This window comes from Tenrec ecaudatus, chromosome 3 (genome assembly GCF_050624435.1).
Source record: "Tenrec ecaudatus isolate mTenEca1 chromosome 3, mTenEca1.hap1, whole genome shotgun sequence".
Taxonomy (NCBI): domain Eukaryota; kingdom Metazoa; phylum Chordata; class Mammalia; order Afrosoricida; family Tenrecidae; genus Tenrec; species Tenrec ecaudatus.
In genome coordinates, this window is record NC_134532.1 from 142,687,480 (window position 1) to 142,693,091 (window position 5,612).

Genomic DNA, 5,612 nt, shown 5'->3' on the forward strand with positions numbered 1-5,612 from the left:
TAGCTATTGCTTTGATTGTGCTTCAGGATCATACTTGTTAAGATACATTTCATCTCCTGTTACCAGTCTTCCAGGAAATGCACGAGGAGCTTGATCCCACTTGTTTAAATTTTTATTGCAAGCGCTGTTCTTGCCTGTAGCTGATGTGGCCACAACAGTGTTGACACCCATTGAGCAAGCTTCATCAACTTTAATTTTTCTATCAGAATCGGGTAAGATGAGCCAATTGAGATGCAGAGAGTGTGGCTATTGTTTCTGTTGATAATCACTGGGTCTCTTCAATTAGGAGACACACAGATTATTTTTATTTCTTGCCTTGTAGTGACGGGGGTGGTCTGGCCCTGCGGCTTCCTCTGCCATCATCTCGTCCCTTTGAAAAGCCACTCTCCATCCAGACACTGCCCCTTTCTCTGGGGGCATTGCTGTTACAAACTGTCCCTAAAAGATCAATAATTTCCCCATTCTCCCACCCAACCTTCACCCCGCTTAGTACTTGTTCTTGTTTCAATTTTTGTAGAATTCATGTTGCTCTTTTCAAATGGAGGTCTTACCCTTCTCAGTGCCTCCAACTAGATCTTGTTCAGACATATTCCAGCAAGTTAGCAGACATTTATTTTGGTGCAAAAATATTATAGTCCAGGCATTGTTTTTGTCATGATATGCATTTTTATGAACTTTTTGACATCCTGCCCCCCATTAGAATTCAAAAAGTCAAACAAACAAAGTGGTCTAATACCCATTAACTGGATTCCCAGTAAGTAAGCATTAAAATAAACACTGATAATGGGAAACTTTTATCTAATTAGAAAATTCATTTAACTGGCAAATCATAAACAACCCAAGGCTTATCGATGGTGTTTCAACTCTAAAGAATTGGCCATCAAAGGAGGCAACCACAGACTTGGTCAAAAGTTGAGAGACTAAAAATGGCACCGTGTGTGCTGAATTTGGAGGAGGATGTCCTCAGCCAGATGCAAGGACAACGTGGTTTCAAATAAGTCCTCTCAAGGCCGAACGTGTCCTCAACACACAAGGCAAATCTTTTTAAAAGATGAAGAATTCCTCAGGCAATTCAGCCAAGTTTCACCAACCATCATTTTTACTGTCATGAATGCCCCCTCTCAGAACCTGGGTTCCTTTTTTGGAATCTGCTAAATTGCATGGGGAGGCCTTCTGTGCGCCACATACACTCACGTGTGGTCCTCAGCCCACGGCAGGCCTGGCAGCATGTCTGCGGGTCTGTTAAGCCAGCTAACAGGCACGGTCACGGTGAACAGCAGCGGGCCCTGGTTTTCTAGTGCGTACAGTGGTCTTTTCAGAGGACTCAAAGGAAGCAGCCATTCTGGGAGAAACAGCAAATACTCAGGTACTGAAATGGGGAGGGGCGATCCAGCAGTTCTGTTCATTAACTGAAAGCAGACCTCGGTGACGCTTGATTCACAGTTTCAATTCTCCAATCCCTTTTTGGACTGTCAAGTTATGTATAGTTGGCCCCTTCCCCCACCCCTTTCCCCAAGTAGTTATTATAATATCGTGATCTTGTACATCTCTCCTTAAACTTCATGTGAAAAGCAACAGTGTTGCTTTCCTGTATAAAGATGTGACCTTACATAGTCTATATTTCAGCCCTCTTTCAAAAGAAGCAGGCGGAACACTGAAACCAGACAGAGACTTCTGGCAAAGCATGTGGTCCTGGGCAGCCAGACTCCATGGCTTCGCCCACTAGATCCCGTCCATGAGTGGGGAATATCTGTTCTCTTTCATTTCAGCTCCCTTCGGAGGGATATAATTTTGTCACATGGACACTGTCCACTAAACCAACCTGAACAGATGGCGAGTTGTACAGTTGTGTACCTGGGCAAGGGACCCAGGAGCAATCTGAGGCTGTGGTACACAGTGACCCCAAACAAGGAGAGATTTCCTGGAAACTGAACTTCAGCTGAAACCCAGGAGTTTAAAAAAGGCAAGAAAGTAAACGTCAGTCTACGCCACTGGAATAAGTTATTGACAGTAGATTAGGTGGAGACATCATAATAATTACCTTCCTTTTCCTATCAACTATATATTTTTCATAATTTAAAAATATTTCCTTTGTAGCTTGAAACCATTTTATTCAACGTTCCTAATTGTGTATGTATGAAAGCAGAATGTTTGAAAAATATATGAAAACTTAAAATACTTAAAGGAAAACCTTCGATTGCCTGTCCAATTTATTTCCTTGCCTTCCTTTTTTTTTCCAGTTCACAAATCTCAATGGGAACTCTGGAAACTAACTTGAGGTGTATTTCTTACTCTTAACTTGAAAATCCCAAACATATTTGCAAAGAAAAAGAAAAAAAAGCTTATTATCATCATGTTTCCTTTTCCTTTTCTCTGCATTGAAACAAACTGCTTGTTTGGAAAGTTTTTGGTTTTGCTTGTTTGTTTTATATTGCTTTACATTGTCCCAATGGAGGCGTATGTGAGGCACATATTGCTAGGAATCACAGACACACACAGAAACACACACACACACAGAAACACACACACAGAAACACACGCACACACACAGAATCACACACACACACAGAAACACACACACACACAGAAACACACACACACACTCACACACACACAGAAACACACACTCACACACACACAGAAACACACACACAGAAACACATACACACACAGAAACACACACACACAGAAACACACACACACAGAATCACACACACAGAAACACACACACACACACAGAAACACACGCACACACACAGACACACAGAAACACACAGAATCACACACACACACAGAAACACACACACACACTCACACACACACAGAAACACACTCACACAGAAACACATACACAGAAACACATGCACACACAGAAACACACGCGTACACACAATCACACACACACAGAGAAACACACACACAGAATCACACACAGAAACACACACACACAGAAACACACACACAGAAACACACACACACACTCACACAACAAAACAAAACTGTCACTCTTGTGTTCTAAAGGCTCACATCCTTCCGATCATATTCAGGAGAAAATAAGAAAACAGGGGAGCTTTTATTCAGATTTGTATACAAGCTCTAGTTCAATTACTTAGCAGCTTTGTGGTCCTGGGTAATGATACTGATGTCACAAAGTTATCTTGCGGGTTGAGTGAGATGATGGAGCTGAAGCCCCGAGTGAGTCGTGATACACCACACGGATTCAGGACATAGTCAATATATAAACAAGTCCAAGATATAGTCAATATATTAAAAAAAATCAAGACATAGCAATAGATAAACTTGAAAATCAGCAAGACATTTGATTTCATCTTTGGGATGCAAAGAACTGAAGTGATGTGAGGGGTGCATAGATGGACAACTTCTTGAGGGTCTCTAGGCCCAGTGCAAAACGTCATTTTACCAATCTCCACGGTGCTCTTGTTATATTTTCTATTCTCCCACTTTACAGATTTGGAAAAATTCTAAGCTGGGTAAAGTTACACTGGTTATGTTTTTACCAAGTGATATAATCAGGACTCAAATGCTAGTCTATATAAGCAAATGAGTTGATGATCTGCAGTTTTAACCACTGCTCTAAACTGACTCTCTGCACGTGATTATGATACACATTTTGTTACTTCATGTTTGCTCCTTCCAGTTTGGGAACTCATGGAGCTCTGGTGGCCTTGGGGGGGACACACTGGGTCAGCAGGGGCAATCACCAGCTGTTCCTTGGTAGGAAGAGGATGCTTTGCACGGTCTTAAAAAAAGTCCCCGTGGAAGCCCACAGGGACAGGTCTACGCTGTCCTAAGGGCTTGCTATGAATCAGTGGGTTGAGCTGAGTGGTAACTCCCAGAACAGTCGAATGGTACTGCCATCAGTACTCTTGACTAATGTCTGTCATGGAAATAAATAGAATTGATCAGATTTAGACCATAAACTAAGAAGAGCTTGTTTAAGTCAGAAAATACATGTGACATTCATTTATTGCTCATCTCATCCCTTTAGCTCACCTAACACAACAAGCTGGTCTTGAAAACCAATCTCATTTTAAAGGAGAAAGAAACGGAAGCTCAAGAAGCTTAACTAACTTCCTCAGTGTTACACAGGTGAGACGGTGATGAACTTGTACTAAGTAGTCTGCTTCCAGAGACCTGTTCTGGATTACTAATATGCATCTCTTGGAGTCTTGGACAAGATAAATGTATAACTTGTCTTCTGTGATGATCTCAGTCATCAGTTGCATACACAGACAACATTTTCATCCAAATGTGTGTCTACAGTCGGGAGGTCCTGTTTCTCACAGTACACACATACTTTTCTCTAAAACCCCAGTATGCAAATGTTGCTGAAGCAAACTCAACAATTATTACAGCCATACATCGACAAGAAACCACAAGAAATTCAAGTTGGATTCAGAAGAGGACTTGGAATAGGAATAAAATGATTGATGTCAGAAAGGTCTTGGCTGAAAGCAGAGAATACCAGAGAGATGTTTAATTGAGCTGTTTCATTGACTACGCAAAGACATTCAGTTGTGTGGATTATAACAGTTTATGAATAACATTGGGCAGACAGGGAGTTCTAGAACACTTCACTGTGCTCATACAAAATCTGTACGGAGACCAAAAGGCAAAATAATTTGTCTAAAATCAGGGGATTTTAGGGAAATTGTGCACCTGGGTTGTACCTTTCACCATTGCTTATTTGAGCAATACGCTCAAACAATAATCTGAGAAGTTAGCTTATATGAAAAAGAGCATGCCATCAGGAGTGAAGGAAAACACGTTCACACCGGTAACAATGCAGATGACAACCCTTGCTGAAAGTGACGAGGACTTGCAGCACTGACTGATGGAGGTCAAAGACTGTATGCAGCCTTCAGTGGTGGCGTATACATTACCGAAGGAAACAAAACCCTCACAGCCAGACCAACACGCAACATCCTGAGAAAGGAAGAGGACATTGAAGTTATCAAAGGCTTCATTTTCCTTGGATCCATAACCCAAACCCATGGGGGCAACAGTTAAAAAATTAAGTAACACGCCACTGGACAAAACCAAACCCGAAGACCAAACAAACACGCATGGCCATCAAGTCCACTTTGGAAGTGGTCTATATAGGATTTCCAAGACTTTCCATTTTTACAGGAGCACAAAACCTCATCTTTCTCCCACAGAGCACCCCCTGAACTTGAACTGCCGTACTTGTAGTTAGCAGGTCAATGCCGAACACATAGCACTTTGGGTAACTATGCAAAAGACTGTTAAAAATCAAAGATGTCACCTGAAGGACTCAGGTGCACCTGACACAAGCCATGGTCGTTTCAGTCATGTCATGTACTTGTGAACTCTGCATGCTGGATAACGAATAAGGGAAACCAAAGAAGTGTTGTCTTTGACTTATTGTGTCGTTAAAGAGCACTGCAGATGTCATAGGCTGCCAGAAGAAAGAACCAATCTCTCTCAGAAGTACAGCCAGAATGCTACTTAGTAAACAGGAGGGTGACACGTAGGTACTGCACTTTAGAGATGTCATTAGGAAGAAGCAGCCCCTGGAGAAGGACATCAAGCCTAGGAAAGCAGAGGGTCACCAAAAGAGAGGAAGGAGA